Raw genomic sequence first — 12,272 nt, 5'->3', positions numbered from 1 at the left:
AGCTACTTACCACACAGCCACTCCTGCGCCTATGTTAATCATTTCTCTGGTTCTTTCATTCTCTTTTATACAGCTCAACTGAAAGTAATGCTCCAGGATGGTCTCACTCTCGCTTTCATACTTGTCAAACTCTAAAAGTTTTTTTCCATATCAGAATTATGTCTGAGTTTAAAATTAAATAGATTACTTATACACAGTAAGTTTTATATGTCATATAGTTGTGCAGTGATGAAAGATGAATAGGTGAAGGAGACTGTAGAATGCTTGGAATGGAATGATCTAGATCAAGGGTTTTCAAACTTTTTGCCTTGCGGACCCCTTTATATTTCAGGCTTTACCTTAGGGACCCCCTTATAAACACTTATGAAATTTATACATAAATATTTGCTTAAAATAACATATTTTTACATTTATTTATTTAACAGTATTTAACAAATAGGTTTATTGTCAATTAAAAGATTTTGATTAAAAAACATATATAAAATCAAATTGCCCATAAAAAGTATTTGCTGTCCACAGACACCGTCTTGTCCTTGCAGACCACAGTTTGAAAACCCCTGATCTAGATTGATCTGCAAATTCAGGGGAAAAAATAGCTCTTAAATTGAATTCGTTCAAAAGAATAAAGGGTTTTGTTTTTTATAATCTCTTGAAGAGGATGACCCTAGGGCCCCCAAGACAGTTATAGAAAAGGAGAAAATTATCCTCAAACCAAAACCCAGCCCAAATGCTTGCAGCTGTGGATTCCACTAGAGCAGTGATTCTACAATAGTTGCTTATACTTCTACAACATGCAAAATATGTTTTTCATTTTTTATGCAATTCCTTATATTCTTTTACTCTTTTCAGTCATTTGACTGTGGCCATGCTGGAGCACCGCCTTTAGTCGAGCAAATCGACCCCAGGACTTATTCTTTGTAAGCCTAGTTCTTATTCTATTGGTTGCTTTTGCTGAACCGCTAAGTTACGGGGATGTAAACACACCAGCAGCGGTTGTCAAGCGATGTTGGGGGACAAACACAGACACACAAACATATACACACACACATATATATATATGTATATACATATATACGACGGGCTTCTTTCAGTTTCCGTCTACCAAATGCATTCAAGGCTTTGGTCGGCCCGAGGCTATAGTAGAAGACACTTGCCCAAGGTGCCACGCAATGGAACTGAAACTGGAACCATGTGGTTGGTAAGCAAGCTACTTACCACACAGCCACTCCTAATTATAAAAACATAATAGGATTTTTTTATATACATCAAATGGCTATGGAGGTCCTGTAGAGTAAAACAGGAATGAATCAAATTGGCAAAAACAAAAAAAATAGTTGAGAATCACTGCACTAAAGAAACTTAGATGATGGTGTTAAACCAGTTGACAGTTGAAGTCTGCCACTCAAGAACAGGATCAGTTCTTCTGACAGTGTTCTACACAATTTCTATCCACTAAATCTCACAAATATTTGGTCGAATCAGTCTTAAAAGCTAAACGTTTGCTTAGTCGATGCTTAATTGAAACTAGAATTTACAGAAGAAAAAGTGATATGGTGACAGTCGTCTCATTTGTGTTAAGCTATTTCGAAAAGCTCATTCTCGTGTGAAAACTGAATACAAGAACAGAAATATGTTATAATGAGGTTCCTTTCTTTTTTTTTTTTTTCCTTTACTGTTTTACTTTTTTTCCATGCTAGTATGGTTGGAGAAGAGTCTTTTAAGGACTAATCCTTTCTGCTAAAAGGTGATAAAATGAAAACAGATCTCGCACAAATTAAAGGTGCAAGCAGAGTTATGTCCCTTGTTCAGAGTCGCAAACTGGCGATTAGGTTTCAAATTTATGACCCAGCAGCTTTTCAACTCGTAGCCATTGAGCTTTGTATATTTTAGTTAGAAAAGTTCATAAGTCCAATAACAGCATTAGAATTTTCATTTTGACACCTTTGAGATGATGTTATCTCATTGGATTCGATAAATAGCTATAATATAGACCCAGACAAGACTGGTTAAAAAAAACTTGCTTTGCAACCACATGGCACCAAGTTCAGTTCCACTGTACAACACTTTGGATAAATGTCTTCTATAGCTTTGGACTTGTGAGTAAATTTGATAAACGGAAACTATGAAGAAGCCTGTTATAATTACACATGTGTGTCTTTGTGTTGGTTTATGTCCCCCATAACTTAACAATTCAGCAAAAGTGACTGGTGGAATAGATACCAGACTTGAAAGAATAGGTATTGGTGGGGTTTATTTGATTGAAACTCTTCATGGTGGTGCCCCAGTATGGCCACAGTCCAATGACTAAAACTAATAAAAGACAATGGCTTGCAATATTTATTATTTAGCTCCTGGACAAGAAACATATCTCTACTTTCCTCACTTCACCTGGCTGACAATAGATTCTATTTTTACCTCACAACTGAAGTCTGAAATGGCACCCAGCCATATCAATAATTGCTTGAACAATTTGTGTATTCTTCAGAGTTATTCCACCCACCATATTGGCATGAAAACATGCGAGGCAAGAGCTAAAAGCATCTCATTAAAATAATTGATGGTAGACGTTTAAATTATGTGAAGTTCTCAAAGACTCTTTTTGCTGAATTACTAAGTTAAAGGGTTTTGTTTTTTTTTAATCTCTTGAAGAGGAATAGTACTGATGACCCTTTTAAGGGGAATAATACTGAAACCCAGCAAATCCGGTCAAACCACCTGACTGATATCAGCATGGGACATAGATGTTAAATGATGATGGTGTGTGTATATGTATATTATTATTATTATTATTATCATCATTCTCCTATGGGTTGGACAGTTTTACCAGAGCTGTCGAGAATAAGAGCTGCACCAGGTTTCGGTCTGATTTGGCTTAGTTTCTATGGCTGGATGCCCTTCCTAATGCCAGATGCTTTTTACATGGCACCTACATAGGGATCTTGCAGACCATTTCTCTTCAGCAGTGGGAGCATCGTTAACACACTTCTATGGAGAACGGAAGTGTTAATACCACTCCTCTTGCTGAAGAGGAGATACATATATATTGGGTTATCCCATTGATAATGCGGTTTTCTTTATACTTCCTTTATTTTTCAAAATTGAGATAAAGTTCTTTTTTATTCTAAAATATAGTCTCCTTCATTTTCTACAATGCTCTTCCATCTATCTGGTAGACTTACAAGGCCCCACTTCCAAAATTCACTTGTCCATGATTAAAAAATACTCTTCCAGTACTGTTCTGACCTCGTCTACAGAATTCATTTTTTCCATCCAAATATTTTGAAGACTGCGGAATAAATGATAATCAGATGGGGAAATGTTCGGTAAATATGGTGGACAGAGCATCGTTTCTCATTCAAACTGCTCCAGCCTTTGGAATATCATCCTCGCTGAATGTGGCCAAGCATTATCCTGATGGAAGAACACCTTTTGTCTTGAAACCAAACATAGTAATTTTTCTTCTGGTGTTGACTTAAGCCACTCAAGCTGCTTGTAGTAGATTGCCTTTGTTATCATTTGATTTGGGTCTAAAAGATCAAAGTGGACTAAGCCTTTCATATCCCACCAAACAGATAACAACACCTTACATGGGTGAAGACCTTATTTAGCCTGGGATGCTGATGTTTTTCATTTCTCTATCTACTGTTTTCAGTGCTTTACATTTTTATAGAAAACCTGTTTCTCATCACAAGTCATTATTCAATCCCAAAAAATGTTCATTCATGAGACGTGACAGCAAAGAAGAGCACACATTCACTCTCTGCACACAATTAGACTTGGAAAGTTTGTGAGGAACCCATTAATCCAATTTGCTGACTTTTCCGATGGCACGCAGTTGTCGCTGAATGGTTGAATGACTAAATCCAAGCTTCTCTGCTAGAGTTTGCAGGATGTCCTCATCGAGTTCTACGGATCTTCCAAGATGAGGCTTGTCTTTTAGGCTGTAGTTTCCCACTCAGAATATCTGGAACCACTGTTGACACTGGTTTACACTTATTGTCTAATCCCCATATACTGCATTAATATTCCTTGCACTTTCCATTGCGTTGTTGACTCTATTGAACTCAAAGCAAAATATGCTCCTTTGTCACTTCCATTATAGCTTTGGAAAAATAACTGTTAAAATCGAACTGTACTCTTCAAAACTTGCACTAGGAATAAATACAAGGTAAAATTACTACCTGCTTTTATAGTAAGTGGATGCAGGTAGTTTATCCCGTCCCTCTCTGTCTTTTAGTTCATGCAATTGAAAAAACTGCATTATTTATGGGCTGATTCAAAATATATATATATATGGTAGGCTTCCACACTCTGTCTCCTCTATCAAAATACTCTCACAAAGCATTAGTCAGTTCAAGGTTATTGGTCTGAGGTGCTGCACAGTGGGATTGAACCCAAAACTACATGGCTGCAAAACAGCCATATACTCTTTTACTTGTTTCAGTCATTTGACTGTGGCCATGCTGGAGCACCACCTTTATAGTCGAGCAAATCAACCCCAGAACTTATTCTTTGTAAGCCTAGTACTTATTCTATCGGTCTCTTTTGCTGAACCGCTAAGTTACAGGGACACAAACACACCAGCATTAGTTGTCAAGCGATACTGTGGGGGACAAACATATACACACACATACATATATATATATATACGATGGGCTTCTTCCATTTTCCGTCTACCAAATCCACTCACAAGGCTTTGGTTGGCCTGAGGCTATAGTAGAAGACACTTGCCCAAGGTGCCGCTCAGTGGGACTGAACCCGGGACCATGTGGTTGGTAAGCAAGCTACTTACTACACAGCCGCTCCTGCACCTATGCACCTTTGATTTTTCTTGAAATATTTTTTGAATAAAATCTTGGTTTATTTTATATTTGTGATTTCACATTACAAAAAGTGGTGGGCTGGCAGAATTGTTAACATTCAGAGCAAAATGCTAAGCAGCATTTCATCCATTCTGAGTTCAAATTCCACTGAGGTTGACTTTGCCTTCCATCTTTTCAGGGTCGATAAAATAAATACTAGCATTTTTTTAGCATTTTTCTCTGATCATTGATCAGAGAAAAATGCTAAATAAAATTTCAAGCCTGCTATTTTCCCTGCTAAATGCTATATTCAAAACTTTTCTGCTAAATGCTGAATAAAATGCTAGCTCTAGCATAAAATATGCTAAATTGGCAACCCTGCCGGGGCCATACCAGGTTCCATAGTCTATTTTGGCTTTGTTTCTTCAGCTGGATGCCCTTCCTAACATCAACCCCTCTACAGAGTATGCCAGATGTCTTTTACATGGTACCAGCACCTACACGAATGCTTTATGTGGCACTTTGGTTTTAGGATCTCAATTCTGTTGTGGGGTGAGTGGGTCTTCTTGAGTACATCAATATGTCATATATCTTAGTCCTCTGTCATCTTCGTAAGGTGCAGTGTTTTGAGATCAGCCTTCAATACTTCATCCACACACGTATCACATATCACAACTAATTCTGATTGACTAAATATCTTGAACTTCATGCATACCTGGACAAAGGAACCAGTTGTTCACTTAATCCCAAATCAGCTCAGAATAAGCAGACTTATGATCAAAGCCATTCCAGCAATGGCCATCCTGTTTGATATAATTTTTTTCTTTATATCTAAACTACATTATCCAGCATGTCCTTTTTTTTTCAAAACATAGTAAGGTATGACTTTAATGAGATTTGGCAGCTGTTTCTAACAAATCAACAGACCATGTAATGAGACTCTTGTAATTGCTTGCACACAAGAATAAACAGAGCATACTTCCTGTTGCACTTTATTGGAGTCGTAACAATTTATTGCTGAAAATGGGCATGATTAAAAAAAAAGTTCTCAAATTGTCAACACGTTTGAAGCTTTGTACTTAAGAATTACTGCAAGTGAATAGATAGCTAGATCAGGACGTTTTCAATTGAACTAATAACACTTAAGATGATTATCATACATGTATTTGCAATTTAAACCTAACAAACCAACAAGAGGGCTTCTACATGGTCACTTGACTTGCTAGAAATAGCAACCAAATTATCCTCAAATTATACCCAACTGCCTTAACAAAGAAAGAACATATAACATAAGGTAACCAAAAAAAGAGTGGATAGTCATAGAATGCCCTTGACCATAATAAATCTGCACACCCAAGGTTGATTTGGAAGTAAACAACAAACAAGCTTAAATATGACTCTGCTAGAGTCACTTATAAGCTTGCAAGTAGAAGCTAAATGTATAACATGTATGTATTAAAAGGCAGCATCCAACAGTTTCTCAAAGCCTTTGCAGTCATTTTTAACTAATGGTTGGATGAATTGCAGAAATCTCTATAATTCTTTATAGTCACTGTGTAACTATACAGAAACCGTCCGAGCGTGATCATTGCCAGAGCAGCTGTCTGGCTTCTGTGCTAGTGGCACGTAAATAGCACCATTTCAGTGTGCTCGCTACCAGCGTCGCCTTACTGGCACTTGTGCCAGTGGCATGTTTAGAAAATCATTCGAGCGAGGTCGTTGCCAGTGCCGCTGGACTGGCTCCTGTGCAGGTGGCCTGTAAAAAACACTATTTTGAGCGTGACTGTTGCCAGTACCCGCCTGACTGGCCCTCGTGCCGGTGGCACGTAAAAGCACCCACTACACTCTTGGAGTGGTTGGCGTTAGGAAGGGCATCCAGCTGTAGAAACTCTGCCAAATCAGATTGGAGCCTGGTGCAGCCATCTGGTTCATCAGTACTCAGTCAAATCATCCAACCCATGCTAGCATGGAAAGTGGACGTTAAATGATGATGATGTTTAGCTTTTACATACATACAAACAAACAAAGCATGAAGTCAGGAAGTATGAGAAGTATAGATAGATTTATTTTTCCATATGATTTCCAAATGCTTACAACTGTTTCATAACCTTCTTCATGCGTTATTAATTGCAGTGTACAAAAGTTATACACACACGTTTGCATCAATATGTAGGTTCAGCATTATGCAGTATAATTGTATATTCACAAATTAATGTAAATAAAGAAAGCTAACCCATTAGATCACCAGAATCTGCTGCCATGCTGTGGCACTACCTTGAAGGAATTTAGTTAGATGGATCAACTGCAGTACTTATTTTTTTCCTTTAAGCCTGGTACTCATTCTGTCAAAGTTACAGAAACATAAACAAACTAACACCAATTGTCAAAGAATGGTGATGGAGGAGGGGGAAAACATAATACAGAAACATAGACACATGGATATATATACACATGAACAGGTTTCTTTTGTCGAACTGGAGAATACCACCCATTCCAGTTTGAGTTACTGTCTTGCAGACCTTGACATATTTTCTATTATTTTGTTCTACACCAGTTGTATTAATTGTGGTTTTTGCAATCAGGGAGGACAGGGGTCTTAGTTTTCTCACTTTCATTTCTTCTTTTTGTCCCATCTTTTGCATCAAACTTCTTTGTGTTTTTCTTCTTGTTTGTTTTTTTTTTGTTTTTTTTTTTTCTTATTTTCTTACTGTCCAGCATCCTTGTTTTTAAAATATATATAATGCGTAAACAGAGCCTGAAAGATTGCTAGGTGTATCTTATGTGGTGTATTTTATAAATATGCCTAGTTAAAGTATCATAAAAGCATGAAACTATTTGTGACTCTTTCAGTTGTGTATTAAATTGATACATACGACAGGCTTCTTTCAGTTTCCATTTACCAAATCAACTCAAAAGGCTTCAGCTGGCACAGGGCTATATTAGAAGACACCCAAAGTACCATGTAGTAGTACTGAATCAGGAATTATGGTTGAAAAGAAAACTTCTTACCACACAACCATGTCAGTGCCTATAAGTATGTACATATCACTTCATTCGCAGCCACACATGCTACTTCATCCTGATATACAGTCTCAGAACTGAATGATAAACTGCCTTTCTACATCTCTGCTAGCCATGTAAACTCATCTAATCTTTGGCTTCTACTGCCAAGCCCAACATTTATCACTAACAGTCTTATCTAAAATACTATTTCATAGTTGTGTTCTGTTCTGTCATCGTTAAGCTTTTTTGTTGTAAACAAACTAAATACTTCTAGTAACTCATAATATCTCAGTTATCACTTAGTTTTGTAATTGCATATTTTCCCTGGCTGTCAGTGAAGTAGTATACTTTAATATAGCATAATGGCAATAGCAAAGCTTAAACGCTTTACTCTTTGGTCAATGGCCTAGTAGCCATAATTAAGTGGTTGGTTTCAGGAACTGTATGTCTAGATGTTGAAATGCTTGCTTCCTGACTTCATTTTTTGACCTAGCCAACCTATGATACTTGATGAAAGACAAGACTCAAAATGTTAGATTTTTACACTTTTTGCACAAATGGAGCTTGCCAAATTTTTTCTGTGAACCCTGGTAAGTTTTAATGCTTTTAATGTAGAAAGCTTTTAAAAGCTAACAATAAATAATTAATGTAGTGAGACAGGTGGACAGATAATCGAGATCGTGTTAACATATTTAATATAGAAAGTTTTAAAAAGCTAACTAATGATAATTATGTGATGTGAGAAAAACCAATATTTGTCTATAGTTAACGTATTTAGGATTGTAAGGTGATGAGTTAGCAGAATTCTTAGCATGCCAGGAAAAGTGCTGAGCAGCATTTTGTCCATCTTTATGTTCTGAGTTCAAATTAAACCAAGGTCAACTTAGCTTTTCATCCTTTTGAGATCAATAAAAATAAGTACTAGTTGAACAATGGGGGTCAATTTACTTGACTCAGCCTCTCCCCAAAACCTGCTGGCCTTGTGCCAAAACTTGAAACCAATATAGTCAGGACTGTACTATTCAATGTGCCCATCTCTTTTTAAGATAGTAAGGTGTGATTTTAGGGAGATTTGGCAGTTGTTCATAGCAGGTCAAGTAGCTATGCTCCCTTGTTGGCTTGATCAAATATTTGTCTCTTTCCTTTGTTGAATTCTAAGTTTTTGACTTTCATACCATCAGATATTTGCATTGATCTAGTATTCAATAAAGCAAAAACTTTCTTGATTTGCATCCTTTATGAATAAAAAGCAACAACAAAAAAATCAAATATTCTTTGATTTTTTTATAGTACTTTTAACTTTTTTATCAGCCTTCATCTTAAAATAGTACTTTTTCTTTGACTATAAATCATTACTTTTATTAAATTTGCATCTAGATCCTGTACAAATTCAAATGTTACTGAATTACAGGAAACAATTGTTAACTCTTGAAAAATATGTAAGCTGATGGTCACAAGCAGATTGCTTAGTGGTGTTATTCTTATGAATTAATTATTTCACGCTTTTTGTAGCTAGTTGTTCTTAAGAACAACAAAACCCCAACTTGGCTTTGATTAAGTAGACTCATCAAAAGCATCATCATCATCATCATCGTTTAACGTCCACTTTCCATGCTAGCATGGATTGGACGATTTGACTGAGGACTGGTGAACCAGATGGCTACACCAGGCTCCAATCTGATTTGGCAGAGTTTCTACAGCTGGATGCCCTTCCTAATGCCAACCATTCAGAGACTGTAGTGGGTGCTTTTACGTGCCACCGGCACAAAGGCTAGTCAGGCGGTACTGGCAACGGCCACGCTCAAAATGGTGTATTTTATGTGCCACCCACACAAGAGCCAGTCCAGGGGCACTGGCAACGATCTCGTTCGAAAATCCTTACACATGTCACGGGCACAAGTGCCAGAAAGGTGACGCTGGGCACAGGTGCCATCCCGATTTCTCTTTCGCTTGCCCCAATAAGTCTCCGCAAGCTGAGTTTTGTGTCCAATGAAGGAGACGACGTTGGCATGGGTGCCAGTCGTCGAATTTAGTTCAATTTCGATTTCACTTGCCTCAACAACTCTTCGCAAGCAGAGTTTAGTGTCCAATGAAGGAAAGGTACGCATAAGTAGGCTGGCTACACCCCTGGCAGAAGCCTTGGATTTAGGTCTCACTTGGCTTTCTTTCATAAATAGTGTACTCTAAACTAGATAATCCAATGTGCTGAGCATTGATTTCTTGAAATAATTTTCTTCATTCTGCAGAATGAAGTCAAGCAGTTTCTTTGTGACTTAACACATCTTCACTTCCTTACCCTTACACTCCCTCATTCCCCTTCATTATTTTCACTTAATCACCCATATACTTCATTATTTCTCAATTCCCCTCTCTATAAAGATATGTATTTTCCTTCCTTTTTCCTCTTAATCAAAATCGGCCTCAGGCTCTTCTCTTCATTTCCTAACGTCTCACCCCCCCCCCATATACTTTGCTACTATACACGAATTCCTCCCCTCTCCTCTCCTCTCTCTCTTTCTCTCTCATTCTCCCTCACTCCCTACATCTACTATTTCATTATGTCACTCTTCTAATTACTCCTTCTCATCAAGGAGCTCTGTCTTTCAGTTTTCCACCTCTTCTCTCTTACTCTATTATTTACAGGTACTTGAGATAGTCCCCTTATAATAATAATAATAATAATAATAATAACAATAACAACAACACTGTGTAATATGATTTTTGTTTTTGGGCAGCAACTGTTATTTCTTGTTTGCTTACCCACTAGAAAGTACGAAAAATGGCTAATATTTCCTTCAAATTTTGCTTTATTCAAGCCCTGAAGAATCCCTCTCAACACATGGCTATGATGCTCCCACCATCTGACTATTTCAGATTATGATCAGAGATGCACATATCATCAGCCACTAAAGGACATGCTCAAGTGGTTGAGATCAAGCAACTGACAAGCAAATCTGTGGTATTGAGCAGAATATTTGCTATGACAATATTTCTGTTCCTGCAACTCAGTGCTGAATCTGTTTGTAATGTAATGGAAAATAGATCAGTTTCAAGACGTTGATGTCCAGGTCACAAGAGCGAAGTCTGAAGGGAATGGTAATCATTTCCTTTGGTTTTGAGATAGAAGCAAATAGGAAGTAATACTTGCTAATCAAAGACAAAAAAATACATTTAAATTTTGTTACACAGTGTAATAATGATAATGACGGTTTGTGATTTGGGCAGAAGGTCAGTAATTTTTAAGGAAGAAGAAGATTAGTTGATACCATCAACTTAATTCTCAGACTGATTCTTTATTTTATTGACACCGAAAGGACAAAAGGCAAAATTGACCTTCGCAGGGTTTGAACTCAGAAGGTCAAGAACCAGAACGAATTTGATCAGCTCATTGCCTTTTTATACCTAAATCAGAAACTGTTGTTATTGTTGTTTACGTTGTTATTACTATTATTGAAATAAAAAGTCAATTTCATTACTACTACTACCACCACCACTACCAACACTACTACTACTACTGCTGCTGCTGCTGCAACTGCTACTATTATTATTACTATTATTTAGAATAATAATATTAAGAATAATAGCTAAGGAAACATATTTCAAATCAATTGCTACATTTATTTTCATATCTCCATAATGATTTCATATGGTCTGATTAATTTCTAAGAATATTGGAAAGACGCTAATAAAACAACTTAGATTTATTTTTGTTTGTTAAAGATAAGAGGCAGATGTTTGGAACTGAATTATAGAATACATTGAAAATAACTTGCAATGAATGAAAATGTTTTGAGCTGAAGTAGTTTCGTTGGTATAAACAATATTGACAATCATTCATAAGGATATTACTACTGTTTGCTTATAGACCACAAGTAACTAGAAACTATGAAATAAATGTTAGACAGGTGTCACCAGTATTGGCTTTAGTTATTAAATGAATATGTATGTGTGTACGTGCGTGCCAGCACGTGCACGTGGTGTGTGTGTGTACGTGCGTGACGGCACATGTGCGTGTGAAATGTTAACTGACTTTCTTTTGTATAACAGTCGTTTATTTAAGTGGCCACATTGTATTACTGACATATAATTGACAGAGCAATGAAATTCTATATATTATCATTGTTACAGGCAGTGAACTGACCTCAATAGAGCACCCAATGAAATGCGCTATTCCAGCATTTTGCTATCTGAGTTCAAATCCTGCTGAGGGTTCATTCATAGGATATCATTTAAGAAAGCAAAGCCTTGAATATTTGTTGACAACAGAAAACTAAAAGGCAGATGTCAGAGAGAGACAAAATACTCAATGGCCATACCAGCTGGCTTCAGAAAGACTGGTTTGATAATGTGTTAAATTGCATGGGAGACAGGATGAAGGTCCATGATTGCAAATACTTGCATGTATGGTACACGAAGAGAAGTATATATATGCACCTATTTCTACCTGGTATCTGTCTGGATATCACA

At 36.9% G+C, this 12,272-nt stretch overlaps 1 long non-coding RNA gene across 1 annotated transcript in view; it reads right to left on the bottom strand.

Moving 5' to 3' along the window:
* Window positions 1-12,272, bottom strand: part of LOC128247273 (uncharacterized) — a 77,039-nt gene that overhangs the window by 8,354 nt on the left and 56,413 nt on the right. The window lies entirely within an intron of this gene.

Source organism: Octopus bimaculoides, chromosome 3 (genome assembly GCF_046866305.1).
Source record: "Octopus bimaculoides isolate indiv1 chromosome 3, ASM4686630v1, whole genome shotgun sequence".
Classification (NCBI taxonomy): Eukaryota; Metazoa; Mollusca; class Cephalopoda; order Octopoda; family Octopodidae; genus Octopus; species Octopus bimaculoides.
Note: the sequence above shows the minus strand (reverse complement) of the source record. Positions and strands in the feature narration are given on the sequence as shown.